General features: G+C 37.6%; 1 long non-coding RNA gene across 5 annotated transcripts in view; it reads right to left on the bottom strand.

Annotated features, from left to right (window-relative positions):
- The window catches only part of LOC106499679 (uncharacterized), a 232,340-nt gene that overhangs the window by 62,557 nt on the left and 153,843 nt on the right, over positions 1–15,940 (bottom strand). The gene's annotated exons all lie outside the window — the stretch shown is intronic.

The raw sequence follows: 15,940 nt of genomic DNA, 5'->3' as shown, positions 1-15,940 counted from the left end.
CAACTTTAGTTTCATTCTTGTAAGCATAGGACTTGCCATTTCATACACTAAGGAAAATCACCATTTGCTTAAAAAGTTTCTGGAGGTAGATATTGGAATGAACCTGCTCCTGAAAACCACAGTGAGTGCATACAGAGCAGAATGGACCCCTCAAAATTAGCCAGGCTCTGCACGACCACAGACAGGCACCTTGCACAATGCAAAAACTGAAATCTTATAGCATAACCCAGCATTCAGCTTAACACGCTGGCACCATTTGAGGAACAATATTGAATAATATCCATCCATAATACCCTTCTTCACTTCAATTTGATATTATGAATAATGTTGCCATTTGACCAAACATTGAGACCTACTGCATTGCTTGCCCATTTCTTAATAAAATCTCAGCAAGAAGGTCCCCTACTTCACAACTTCATCATGGTTAATATGATCATTGGAAAGAATGGGGCAATAGCACAATCCTAGACCCTGATAAATGTCAAAATGACAGCAGCAAATTTTTGACAGTGCTGTTTCTAACTGAAACAACTGTGCATCTCCCTCTTTTTTGAGGGAGATTGCAGTTTCTCTATTTTTGCTATGCATTATACTACTACTTTGCAGTGTAAAGCCCATAGAAGTACTTATGCTTCTGGATAGCTGGCCTTTGTTTTTACTTTTTTTGCCATTGGAGAAAGGTCATTTCTATATGGATATAAAGACACACATTTCTGTACATCTTGAAAGTTTTGGTTAAACCACTTTTCTTTTTATTATATCCAAATGATGTGTAGTATTGAGTACCTGTGGACATAAGACTGTGATCACATGTACTGAATGCAAAGAATAAATTTCTAGTGGACGCAATAAGGAGTGACTAAAATGAAAAAAAAGTTACCTGTATCTCAGTCCTAATCTGTTAGGAACTACATTCCAGAACAAATCAAACCAGAGAATAAACTGATGATTGCCTTGATGACAGTTGGAAGAGTTTCCATTTTGCATAATATCTCCTACAACCCTATAAAGTGTGTAGCTAGCTTCCTCCAGGACAGATTTATCCCTCTTCTCAGGCATGGTGGCATGGGAGGAGGGCGCCAGGAGTATTCTGACTGATCAAAGATGCCAGATGACCTTTCCCTGTCTTGAAACTCAATCAATAATTTTGTAAATTTTGTACCACATCAAAATTGCATAGAACAGAAACTGTCAGGTTATATGTTCAGAACAACCCCTACATGTTTAGTGAAGTGTCTCTAGTTCAGCATTTTGGGAAAATTTTTTCTTTTTCTCTTCCATTTGTTATAGGATAAGGCCACAACATTAGTGTTCCATTTAGGTAGAAATAAGATACACAGAGCCAAATGGGAATTGGCCAAATGGAACAATTCTTTACCTGGGAAATACATTTCTTATAAAGCCTTAGGTGGTTCACAGCATCTGTGATAGTTCTCTGAGCTAGGGTGAATTTCGTACGCTTTTACAGAGTGACAAAACAGGAAATAACTTAAGAAAACACCTTAGTCAGTAGAAATCAAAATAAAAAATTCCATACAGGTCCACTGAAAAGCCTAAAAGGCAATCAAAAATCAAACTGTTTACCAGGCACACCATGTCAAGAGTAGGAGCAACCTCAGTGCAAAGTATAATAAACAAATTTCTTTATTAATGTGAATTATACATATGCTTTCTCTATCAACTCCATACATAATCTGTAACCTACATAGTACCAAGAAAGACTATAGGAGAACTTATTTGAGTTCAGTACTTAAGCACTGAGCTCTGTGTGCTCACCCACCCACCTCCCTAAGGAAAAGAAATGTTACATGTCAGGAGTGAGTCCAGTAATTATCTTCTAGCATAGGAGTAATGCCAGCTACATTCTGGTAATGGCAGCATTAATGCTGAAAGTTTACATTTTCAAAAGGGAAAACATTTACAGACACAATCTGGATATTTTAACTGTCATAAGCCTCGGTGATCTGATACTGCCTAGCTTTGTGGCCAAGGCATTAATTCACTGGTGTCTATTAGCCACCATAATCTCAGCATTTCTCTAACAAGCTCAATACTTAATCCAACAAAATTTAAAGAAGAAAAGCATGGACCATGTCTTTATTAAACAAATAAGATAAAAACAAGGAAAAAACAGTGGTTTATTTTCCTAAAAATAGATTATGAAAGTATTTTCTATTCTATGATATGACCACAACATAACATAAAGCAGCAAAGGTCTACCGAAATTCAAATCCATTGTACTCATTATAAATCCCCAGATGCAGAGAATAACTTTAAAACAGCTGTTGGTCAATTATTTCTCTTACCTGTCGAAAACAAAGCAAAACAATAAAAGCCCCCAAAGCTCACTTCTACAGGGGAAGGACACAAAGAAAAGACAAAACATCTACTGTATACGGGTAATCAAAAGCAGATTTGTACCAGAAATAGGGGACATTGGAAAAAATACTTAAATAATAAAGCCCTCCATGCAATTCCAAGGAAAATTAGATGAAGTATTGAAAAGGATACAAGTGTACACAATTCATTACACAGACTATGGTAACGCTTGGCTAAAATTAGTGCCGAGTTCCTCACTTTAACAAGCACAGCCTTCACACACAAATTAAAAATAAACAAATAAAAAAGATACGAGTATGACCTCACTTGTTGGCAGTCAATCAAATTGCAATTTGTCCCAAGAATTCCGAAGCCACATCCTTATAACACATCAAGAACTCCTGCTTATTGAACTGATCCGAATAAAGCCTGAATTTTTTTCGGGCTACAGCAATTGGTTGTTCCTATCAAAACATTTGGTTTTATGTAAATGACTGCTTAATGGCTAGATGGAACCACAAGCATGATGTTCAAAGTTAAATCATGTTCATTTAACTTGGTAGTTTCAATGCATCATCACTTAATATAAGTACATTCCTTTAAACTGAGGGCTGTACAACACAGCAAGTAGTCTGATTTTAGGCTGCAATGTCACTGATGTTAATAGCAAACTTTAATAGTGACAAAGAATAGTCCTAAGTCTTTAACATACATACATTACCATAACTTTAAAAACAGCAGTTTTCATTAATCATACAATGGCATGTTGTTTCATTTACAGCCAGCTGATTAAAATATAGATATATTTTCCTGAACATCATGGAAATTGTAGGCACTCAGCAGTTCTTTCAAAAGGTTTTTTTTCTAAGCTGAAAATAAGCAAGAAGAATTCCTTGTTTCCTCACTGGACTACATATTTTAGACTACACATATAGTTGGAGATGTCAACATAGCAATGGACAAAAAAAGTCTTAAGTAAAACAATGAAGGAATTCAATTTTCTGCCAAAACAAGAATAAAGCTTCAGGTAGAGAATGGCTGAGGCAATGCCCTCCATCCTATTGCTGCAGCATTTCAAACTTAACCCAAAGAAACTCATTTGAATTTTGACAAGAGAAGCCTGAAAAGAGTATCATAAGCTGTGGATAGATACCTGCAGTTTTAAATTTTTATTTTCGTGAATCCAAACTTCCTGAAGTGTTTGAAATACAGAGAATTCTACACTGAAAACAGAATTATTTCTTAGGGAACGGGACAACAGTCTAGGGACATTTAGGAATTTATTGTCCAGATCTGAGTGAATCTCAAATGAGTTAGATACCTGAATATCTTAGGGACCATTGAAATCCTCAGTCTGAAGAGCAGAAAATAGTTAAGATCTGAAGAACAGAATAGTTAAGATCCAAAATACAATTTCATCTCAGGCCTATGCCCTCTAAACATATCATTGCCTATTTTTTACTTAGGAGTTGAACGACACATTTAGCTCAAACTAAAGATATAATTTTTGCCTATTTCCAGTAGGGATGCTATGTGCGTCTCATTAAACTCTTAGTCATACAAAGAGGTAGAAATTGGTGGTTATCAGAGCTTTGGAAGGTGGATGAGGCAAGCTGAGATTTCCAGCTTGTAGAGCAATGACTTTTTCTTTGCTTACATTTTTGAAATCTATACAAGGGTAAGAAAGGAGCTATCAGAGACTTTTGCCATCAGCTTATGAGAGGCTGAAGCAGAGGAGGATTTCAGTATGTATGTGTAACTGTTCAATATCTGCATATTCAGAAAAGATATGGTGAGTGGATACAATGAGTTTTGGGCAAAGAAAAAAGGGGAGAGAGGCTGAGATGGTTTTTTAAGCTTAAGTTGAAATATTCTGTTTTCCATTCTGTTTATAAAAGAATTTCTATTATAATAAAGTACTCCTTTTCATTAATAGAACATACCATCAAGTCTATTTCTCTTGGATTTTTTTTTTTTAATTTGTCAGGAAAGAATACTGGTACCCTTGTTATTCAGTGTTATTTTTCTGTCCAGTATTATTTACTGTCATTATTTACTGAATATATAACTGTACACATACTGAATACATATACATACATACAATGCTTTGCTACTTATTGAATCACAGTTGCCATTTCCATGGGTCAATTGTTAAAGTACTATTTTCCTACAAGACAATTTAGCTAACAATTAATAAATTAATCAATTTACCAATGTACTTCTTACACTGAGTCCTTCAAATTTCATGCTGTATACTTTATAATCCCTATAGAGATTTCACAGACTTTTAAGAACAAGCTTGGTAACTATATCTGCACTTACCCATACAAACAACTGAAAAAAATCAACATCAGCTTTTGTATTGTACAATTTACCAATACAATTTTCAGTTAGACTGAGACACACTTTATTTTAAAAGACGGGTCTGAAAATATGCTCCTTTTCAAAGTTCTCCTGCCCTGTGAGGTACTTGGATGGTCATAAAATGTTCTCAGCAAAAAAAAGTCCTCATCTCTGAAGGTAACAATCTGCAAATGTGCTCAGAATATTTTGTGCTGGGTAGCTAAAAAGCTGTCTCACTACCCAAAGCTGCTTCGAGACTTTTCTGTGTATCAGATACCAATGATACTCAGTCACATTACCCTTGGGCCTGATATATCATCCACTGAAACCTGTTCACGAACTTAGTGGACCCTGGATAAGAGACTCCCTTCACTTCTCATCCTGTACTTTCAGACACTTCGAAAACAAAGCAGCAGAGTCAGTGCGTAACATTAATGCTCTGTCTGCTAAGTGTCTATTTAAAAAACACCAAGCATTTTATACCATAGAAATAAAATTATACTATTATCTACACAGGCAATGGTGATCCATGAAAATAGAAATTTGGATTTATCATTCATCCATTTTCCACTTTTAACAAATAGAAATGTCATTTGTTCATTATAATTTGAAAAACAGAATACAGTGTCTGCCCATTATCTCCCTGATAAACTCATTCCGATGAATCAGCTGCACAATAGATAACACAAACAATACATAAAAGATCCAGTGGAAGATCAGGTACTGCATACCTAATTCTGTTCGTGGATGCAGCCCTATGTAGCAAGAGCTACACAGTATAATAATCTTTTACAAAATGGATTATTATTTATAAAGCACCATAAGGAGTTTTGCCCACCAACAGACAGGATTAGTTATTATTCCTTTAATACTCATTGTCTACCAGTGAATATATACTGGACACAATAAGCTGCACATTTATAATAATAATTTATGTACATATTTCCAAAGATTTTCTTTGACAATGGCATTTTGCTGTGAACTGAATACAGAACCAGGAACCAAAAGCTGTTCAGTTCTAACCTTGCCTCCCGTAACAGGTTCTTCTGCAGCCTTGAGCAAACCACTTCCACCATTTGCAAAAGGAAGATATAACCACCTGCTCGCTTACCTAGAGGAGGGTACTGGAAAACTATTCAGCCTTCAGAACCGAAAGCCAAGTCTGGCAAATTCACAATGTATTTGGCAAGTGAGTACAGCTTAGTGCACTTCAGTCCCAGTGCCTCTTTGGCACCCTACTGTATTTTCTCTGCATGCAGTGCAGGATAAGTCTAAGTCTCAGTTTGACCTAAAAACCTGTAGATAGTTATGGCTGCTAAGCTATAATCACAGAAATTGTCCCACTGACTTCAGCAGGATTAATTAAATGCCTAAAGGTAAGGGAGTAAGCAAATGTTTGCAGTGTGGGGGCTATGTTTGGTGAAGGGCCAATTTTCCCGTTTGAAAATGTATAAATAAAAATCATGCCTAATTTGCTTCCACTACTAATGCTTTATATACTATATAATTGGAAGCAAATTAGATGCTTTATTTTAAATTGTTTACATACAAATCTTATTTTCCTAAAGAGTAGAAATCAACAGCCATTTCTCTTCTAATTTGATGCTGTTGTCACATATTACAAAGACTGAGCATAAGGGTTTTTTTAGTTTATCTCACTACGTACTGAAGTGAAACATTTGATGTAACACTACCCAACAGAAAACAAATTAAAAAGTATTTTGATTTGGAGAGCACCAATAAATGGAAAAATAATCTCAAAGGTATTAGAATCCAGTTCAGTTTCATATTTGATGCACACACAAAAGAAGTTTTCCTATCCATTTTAAAGATGCTGTTTGTATTCTTCATACAAATTCCAAGAAACTGACTCAAACAACTCAGAATGTTATTAAATAATATATATAGGTAGCATCACTTTTGTTAAACTGTCAGAGTATCCCTCAAAATAAATTGACTCTTTATGTTTGAAAGGAATTAAAAAGATTCCACAAACACTAGTTAAAACCACATTCTATCAAAGATAACTCAGAAAAAGTAATGATGACTGATATCAGAGTGATGAGACCTTAAATTTGTAAAACAAGGCACAAGTCTTCAGCAGGTGCTCATAGAAATGGAGCTGCACTATTTTTGCATCATTGACAGAGCAAGTTTGAGAACTGCCTCATTATCTTAAGTCTCAGAGTTACATAAGCCTCAGTCAGAGCTTTCTCTTGATCCTTGATGAATTTAGGTGCTGCTACAATACAGTCATACGGTTTTACATGTCATCTCTTCAGAGTTACTTTCAGGTGAGGTGTACACATGATCGATCCGGACATGCTGGTTTTTCTCTCAGTCTCACTCTCAGCTGAACACATAGGATTATCATCCTGGGTCTATCACATATTGAAGCATAATTACATCTGTGTTAAACTAATACTGGTACTCTCCAGTCCCTCTCCATACCTGACAAAAGATTTGACTCAGAGGAGGCAGATTCACTGCCCACAATCATCTGGCTTTTGAGGCTCTCCTTTCTTGCAAGTACCATGGCATCACATCCATGGTGGAATAATACAGGAGACAAGAATACAAGAGACTTTTTATCAGTACACAATAAAAACAAACCCCAACAAAACACAGATTATTCCTTCGCTGCACAGTTTAATAGACAAACAAAACAAACGACCTGGAATGAACTTCTCCAAGTCTGTGGACAGGGGGATGTACCCTATTTAATCACTTTCCTGCCTTCCTTGATTTTTATACGCTGATACCACTTAAGTTTCCTCTCTGACCACAGTTTTGTATGACTCATGTGAATTCTTCTTTCTTACAGTCAAGCTAACCACAGCTATCATAATCAGGAAAGGAAGAGCCCCCCCAAATTGTGTCATTTGAGGTCTAGAGCATGAGGCCCTCTCTCTTCCGTTACTTCTGGAAAGTTCCCTAACCTTGACAGAGCAGTAGGTCTCTGGAGTTTGTTCCACCCTATGACGACTGAAGCTTGTCAAGGGGACACAATTCTCTATTAAATCCTCACCACTTCTCTACAGCAGACATTGGATTACATGAAATTATTTGCAAGGACACAAATTACCTCATTTGCAGCCAAATGTGAAATTACACAAAACTTAGTAACTGTGAAATAGTTGCTTCTCTCCGACCATGTCATGGCTTTCTTCCATTTGGGGGATTCATATCAGTTATGAGATTTTTGACACTGTGTTTCACTAAACTTCTTTGGAACCCATCCTTAACAATGGTGCTCATAATTTGAAAGAAAATATTAAGAATTTAATCAGTCTGACATATTCCACTCCTCAGAAGGCAGTGGTGTAAACACTAATGTCTAACATATTACAAGCAGGAGGTAACGCTGAGTACGCTGTTTGATGGAGGAAGTGAAGAAGCTGAAGTCAGTCTGCCTACGGAAAACTCTTCAAGTGAGAAGCACTTAGCTCAGTCTCTTTTACAAACCCCTTCCATGCAGTTCTGGAACCAAGTAATTCCAACATTGCTGTTTTCTAAGAACACCAGATCCTTAATGGAAAAACTGCTGCTAGCTATGCGTTCATTAGAATTGGAAATGGAGAGTCACTCTTCTAGCCTGGAGCCAGAAGGTGGGCTATCTTGGAGGCAGGGTTGATAGCTTTTGAATACCAGATGAAGTCTATAGATACAAGACTGGTGTCAAATGACAAGAGCCTTAAGCAGATGGATGACAGTGTGTGTGCACTATAGGCTGTTGTTAATTTACTAGCTCGAGATAATGCTTCTTTAAAATTAAAAATGAGTCATTGAAAAACAGCCTCAGAGGCCATAGCCTGCAGATTTTAGGCCTCCTGGCAGGCCTTCATTGTGGGGGATATGTTTTTATAGAGTTATGAAAATTAAAATTACATGTTAGAAAGAAAGGAAATGTAATTGTTTCTCTTACTAGCTATTTAGGCTATTCCTAGCCTAGATTTTTAATTTGCAAGTACAATTCTAGTAAAATGGAATAAAACAGCCATAGTAACTCATAGACAGGGTATAGATTAGCCATAGCAAAGATGTGTAATATTAAAGAATTGTAAAGTGGCAAGATGTGGGGTTTATGTTTATAATCATGCTTTTATCATCTTAGCGTGACCATGTACAAGGTCTTTCCCTTTCACAGTTGCTCTGTAGAGGTGTTTTCATCACAGTTTTGGGGTATGTTGAAAGTAGCACTTTTCCTCTGCACTGATCTGGAGATTAAACTTTTCTGCCACGTCTCTTGCAGGAGTGGCAATGTATTTTCAAATCATGACATAAACAGGGCCATCTCTTTGCTTCCTTGCTCCACATACATGGTCAGACACCAGATTCAGTGTAAAACTTTTGAGAGAGTCCAGTTGGATGAAAAAGTAGCAAAAAAAAAAAAAAAGAGAGGAGCTGTAGAGAATGAGTATGTAAGTTTATCACTTCTCGTGCTAGTCTCTGAGGGCTACCCTCTGCTGTGCTGTCTAAGAGTGACCGTGGCACTCGCTATCACCTAAGTTGAAGAGAACAATGAAGGGTTCAAACAGTCTGCTATCCAGAGAGGCTAGACTCTGGCTTCCTATATAGCCAAAAGTGATCTGGCCTACAAGGCATTCATCTCAGGCACTGCAACAACTTAACTCATTGACTTAGAACCAGAATCTGACAGGCCTGAAAAACAGGCAATAGGAAACCCAACCTTAAATGCCTAGACTATCATTTATTATCATCTATCAAATGTAGAAATAACAATGTCTAACATTTTTACAGTATTTTTTCACCCCTACAGATGGTCATGCCCATTGAATATCGTTATCCTTACAATAGTAGTTCAAAAACACTATCCCTACAAGAATAGTTTAAAGGAACAGAGAGATACATCAGTTAGTGACAAGGTCAAAAGTAGACCCCAGCTCTTGTGACACCCAGTCCTGTGCCCTTGGAACATACGGTTCATGTTAGTTTTGAAATCTATGACTTCACTGAGCTCATGTAGAGAGCCTGCTACTTTTTTCCAACACACTCTACACTGACTCACCACCATGGACCTCAGCAGTATTACTGATGATTTACATGCATGTGAATGAGGGCAGAATTAAGTATGGGATATTTAAAGAGAGATTTTTCAAAACTTAAAAAGAAATGAAAGGAAAGAATGGGGGAAGTATATGCATACAGTGAATTAGTTATTCTGCACAATATACTACAATGAAGGTCATGTATAAATATTTATGTACAGTGCACTGCCCATGCAGTATTATACTGGTTCTTCTCAGACATGACAGTGACAGAGTCCTCTGTGCACCAAACGGCATTTTTCAGCCTTAAAATACTTTAAGACAAAAGTATCTGCCATGGCAACTTTAGTCAGAAACATGTCCAGACACTTCAGTGCAGCAGCAGTTACGTGAAAGCACTTTTTGTTTCCACTTGAAGGTGAATGGCTGACTTTACAAAAAAGTTTCCCACTTATTTTTTAGTCCTATACAACACCACCTGTCTCATCAGCAGGACCACTCTAAAGGGATGGGCCTCAAGGCACCTCAGTCCCAAGATTCTCCATGCCTCATTCTTCATCCACGCTGCTAGTAATGTACCATCACTGGCACAGTTACACCTGAACACTCTGGTGCTGCCAAACACCTGGCTTGATTTTCCACTGTCCAAATGAAAAATAAGCATAATCTGCTTTTTGAGGATACAGCAAATGAGGGAGTTCATGACAAATTGTGTTGGTTTATGCAGAATAGTGATAATAAGATACAAATGAGAATTTTTTGCTTAATGAATAATACTAATCACGTTTCGACAAATGCTGTGCCCTTCTAATTAGAGAGAATGCATAAAATCAGCTTAATTTATTTGTGACTAGTTATACATAGTTTAAATATTTACTAGAGATTTACTCTAACGTTTGAAATGATTTTAAACAGTTCCTGCAGTAAAAGCAGACCTAGTAATGTAAAGCAGGTTACAATTCTAACTTGTGCCCTCCCTTTCATTATGCAGCATATGATGTACACCCTTGGTTTTCAAGATGCAAGAGAAAGGATATTATTGATTTACATGCTAATTCTCCAACTGTTACTAATTTTCTTGATTCCTGCTTCCAAAGTTGCACTTCCAACATTCATCACTGTAGTACACTAGAGGGGCTGAGCATCTTTTTCAATAAATTACAGGAACTATGACTAATTATAGTGATATTAACTATGCAAAGTAATGTGTAACTTTAAATGGATACGTTTATCATTTCAAATTATGCTTTTGACTCTTGATGGCCTAATACATGGCTGCTTTTCTTTTTTTGTACAGATTATGAACTGTGCTATATTTTCTAAAAAATTCTGTTTTACAGATTTAGGTAGACCTTGTGAATTTGATGAATAGAAATAAATCACTTACTTCCCATACAATGCATAGCAAGTAGAGGACAAGATTAATATAAGGGCAAGTAGGGCCAAATCCTGATTGTTTTCGCAAAGTAAACAGGATTCAGCTTGCACAGTGTCATTAGCATGTCTTTGGCTCACAGGATTCGGCCCATGTATTCAGTGTCTTCCTAATGTTACAGTGCTAATGGTGCAAGTTGCTTGGCTAAAGATACCAGCACTGCCTAGCAAAAATATCAAGTGTAACTGGCTTTCAACAGAACGCTGAATATGTTGCAAAGGTACTAATGGACACTGCTATTTCATGCAAACTTTCATGGGAGACATTCACTGCTGCTGGGAAAGCCAGCACAAAGTATCCACAAAAGCAATGTTCTGTGCAACAAGCTGGCACGTCCCCTTTGCCCCACTGGACTGTGACCATTACAAAACACGCTACTACAGCCAAGCCTAGATTGCACATGATACAAGACATGCAAGCTAGCCCCACCCTGAATTGGTACAATCACACTGCATGGCACATGCAGATACCACTTCAGACACAGAAGCTTTTGGATGTAGCTCACTGAGTCCCATGGACTTGTACAGGTTAAGTTTGCTCAAGTAATACCCAGCTTGATCCATACCCAGTGCTGGTAGTTCTCCTCCCTAAACTCCTCCTTTAAGCACAGAAGCCTGTGAGGTCTTGATGGTGAAGACTGAAGCAAAGAAATTATTGAGCACTTAGGCAACCCACACCCACTCTCGCTAATTCACTTGCCCCATTCAGCAACAGGCCCACATTTTCCTTGTTTAGCCTTTTGTCACTAATGCAGAAATAGGAGCTCTTCTCGTTGCCCTTGACATCCCTTTCAAATGTCAACTCCAGCTGAACTTTAGCTTTCCCAACAACATCCTTACATGCCGGGGCAATGTTTCTAAATTCCTTCTTTGTAGCCTGCCCTTGCTTCCACTTCCTGCACACTGCCTTTTCACTTTGGAGCTCTGCCACTATTTCCCTGCTTAGCTAAGCCAAGATAGATTGACAGACCCAATACATCTACTTGTTTTCCTAAGTATTGCAGTGGACCACTCTTGCACTTGGAGAATACTGTCCTTAAAGACCTGACACCTTTCCTGAGCTGCTTTGCCCTTCAGAGCTGCCTCCCATGGGACCCAATTACCAGTTTCCTGAATCAAAGTTTGCTCTCCTAAAATCCAGGGTCTGTACTCTGCCACTCTCCTTCCTCACTGCCCTCATTCCATCACTGCCCCATGAACTCCACTATTTCATGGTCACTACAGCCAAGGCTGCCAATGATTACCACAATGAGGCTGGGCCTCAACCAATTCTTTCTGGTTAGTGAATAACAGATCCAGCTGTAAATCACGTCAGTTGGCCCATCCAGTATCTGTATCAAGAAGTTATCCCTGACACCCTCCAGAAATTCTTTTGACTGCTTGTGTCCTGCCATGTTGCCTTTTCAGCAGATGTCAGTTCCTCCAAAGATAAAGGAAGTGTTATATGAAGTTGTTTTCACTAAAAAAAAACACACATGAAACAAAATTATCAGTATTTTAGTTATGCAGTTTTATAACACTGAAGTGGAGCTTTTACATATATTTATGAATGCATTTTATGGCAGCTTGGGCACATGCAGTGTTAGTCTTCTACCCGCTGGACAACAGGCAGTGAGTAACCTTATGATTCAATGAGACATCAATCAAAAACTTTAGCATTGCACAGCAGAGTAAATCAGGCCACTACATCATCCAAATGACAACAAACAACATAGGAAGTACCACCAAGGAACCTAAGGACAAGCACATACACTTACAGAAAACCTGAAAATCTAACACATTAATTTTTGGAGCAAAGTTAGAAAAGGTGTGGAGAAAATTTTGCTGAGTTATCATCGCATCTGGAAATCTTATTTCTTGTGGAAGAGAAAGAATTGTCTAGCACTTCTAACTTCTTCTTAATAATGTTTCTAGGCTTCAAGGTCTTTCTTCTTTTCATGTTTGTTGTATTGGGAAGAACCAGGCCTGCTGGCTGTCAGTTTTGTGGCACCACAGTTTTATTGTCATCTAACCAGTGCCTCTTATGATCAGTGGAAAATTAATATTTAAGCGGTGACCTGGATGTCACCAATAACATTAAAATATAAATCAACCCTTTTTAATGACTTTCTCTTATGACTGAGCTGTTTGTTGGTTGCCTGGGCTGGTTACATGCTATGACCAATTATTAAAGATAATTTTGGCTGTTAGAAGCTATATTGGCAACCAGGAGGGAAATCAGTCATCCTTCCTCCCACAGGAGGAAATGAAATGCTCTTCCCAGAGGCCTTTAAGGAAGGCCTTTCCCTCTAAACAACTCCCAGGATGGTTCTTTCCCCTCAGAACTGCTTACTGTATCCCTCTAATTATTGCATTAGCACTGCTTCCTGCTTTGCCCAACCCTGCCTCAGGTCACCATGAGAGACAGAACTGTTATTCAGGCTACTGTTGCTTCTGAGGGTATTGCTAGACCCAGTGGAATCAGTGATGTCTATTCTGGTTAGAGAGTCTTCTCTCATTCCCTGTCTCTCATTCTCCATATTCTCTAGCTTATTGTGTAGTCTCAAGACCTAGCCTTGTTTTATCCGTCTGTCTTCTAGGTAGTTTATAGAACCTCTCTCTGCATAATCTATACTTTTCAGCTAGTCCCTAAATGCTGAAACATGTCTACAAGAAGGGCAAGAGAATTTGCAAAACTGAGCCTTGAAATAGTTTGTCTGCACTAAGCTGTTCTCTTGCAACTCCATATACAGCACAGAGTAGAACCATAGAATAATTTGGGTTGGAAGTGATCACAGAAGGTCACCTGGTCCAGCACCCTGCTCAAAGCAGGGCCACCTAGGAGAAGTTCAGTCAAGTTCTGAATATGTGCAAGGATGGAGAGCTCACAAACTCTCAAGATAACCCCTTTCACAGTGTGACCATGCTTGTAAAAAAAACAAAACAAAACACTTTTATCTGATCAGAATTTCCTGCATTCCAACTTCTGTCTGTTGCCTCTCATCCTGTCACTGTACACCTCTGAGAAGAGTCTGGTTCTGTCTTTTCTAGATTCCCCCATTAGGTAGTTGAAGACAGCAGTAAGATCTCCCCTTAGACTTCTCTTCTTAAGGCTGAACAAACTCAGCTCTCAGCCTCTCTTTATATGTAATATGCTCCAGAATATTTCATATATAGTGGTTCTGCTTACCAAACAGAATGTAATGCAAGGAATCTTTGGTGGAAGACAATTTCTGAGACTCTCTTTAAAATCATAAGTGAAAATCACTTACTAGCAGCATTTACAATTTTAAAACACAGCTTACAGCTGTCCTAGTTATGTTCTTATCAATCTCTTCTGGACAAGTATTCTCAAGTCCTTTACTTCATCTACTGTTTTCTAATTCTGCTCTCAAGAAAATTTACTCTCAGGAAGTCATTGAGAGTTCATAATCTAATTAAATGAAAATGCTGTGTGATAAAATTCACCACAGATGCATCAACCGCTCTTTTTAAGCAGAGCTCAGAGATTCTCAAATTTGAAAATTTCTGATCAAAATCTAGGCTGCTTTAGAAACTCTTCATACAGTGTTTTCAAAACAAAGAATAAGGAGTTTTTGCTCTTGTAATGTTTTCTGGAACCCAATACAGTTGATTACCATTATCACTTATAACAAATGCAAATCAACATGAAAAAATGGAGAATTTGTCTACAATTCAAAACATTTCACATGGCTGAAACTATGTATGTACTTTGCTTGGGAATCTTCTTTGTTTGAGGTCTTCTTCTATTTTGCAGGAAAAAGGTAATAATTTGAAATCTATAATAACGGAACTATTACCAGATGTAAAATTCCACACCACTATAAAATTGTCTTCCTCGTTGTAAGCAGGATCTCTATGTTGTGTTTTATGCTTCTAATATATTTCCACAAAAGGAATTTCAGCCTCGGAGATCAGAATGTTTTTAATAGGAGAGAGGGAAGAGAATGGCTCCAGAAACTGTCTTTTGTAAATGCATTACTGTTTAGAATAACTGAAAAATATTTGATAGCTTTGTTATCAGAAGCCATCTACCCAGAATTGTATAGCAAAAGGAGAAAATTTTAAAACCTACATCTCTTTTTTCTTTCTTTGTAAAGTACATGAAAAGAACAAAGTCCACACCTAAAATACCAGTGTCGTTTGCAATGTTTCCAAAACATTTTGGAAAGATTACAGATTTTCCCTCCTGCTATTGTATATTATAGTGCATGCTTGCCTTTGCAAGTAACACTGAACAATTAGCCATCTTGGACTGCTGGATTCTGCATAGCACTAGGTAGAAAAAAAATCAAAAAATTTTCACCAAATAGTGATATTTTCAAATTATAATCCATGACGAAACCTATGTTTTGAGATTCTCCATGAAAAACAGTAGAAAGCAGTCTGCCAGGTCTGCCCTGAAAGCCCTATTAACCTGAGCTACAAAGAAGCCTGGAGTTTAGAGACAGAACCCACAAGTTTTTCTGGCTCTCAGCTCCCCATAAACCCACCCAAGGAACTGCTAAGGAGTTTGAAACTTGGAAACTATGGTACTAAGGAATCTCAAGAGTAAGGTAGTAGGAAACCCTTAAATTTTGATATCAAACCATCTTCACAGATCAATTTGATTTCAACAAATTGTGAAAGTCAAAAAAGAAAGGAGTCAAAAATTTTTTTGAGCAGTTGCAATTATTAACAGCGTTATCTTAATCAAATGCAGATTCTTATATGTTCTTGTCGTGACATCAACTGAAACCCCACCAACCAATACAAGTACATGGTTTCTGCACTGAACGGTGAAGGCATAAATCCTAGATGACCTAAGCTGGCACTTACAGTTGTGTTTTGACCAC

The sequence above is a fragment of the Apteryx mantelli genome, chromosome 8 (assembly GCF_036417845.1).
Source record: "Apteryx mantelli isolate bAptMan1 chromosome 8, bAptMan1.hap1, whole genome shotgun sequence".
NCBI lineage: Eukaryota > Metazoa > Chordata > Aves > Apterygiformes > Apterygidae > Apteryx > Apteryx mantelli.
Note: the sequence above shows the minus strand (reverse complement) of the source record. Positions and strands in the feature narration are given on the sequence as shown.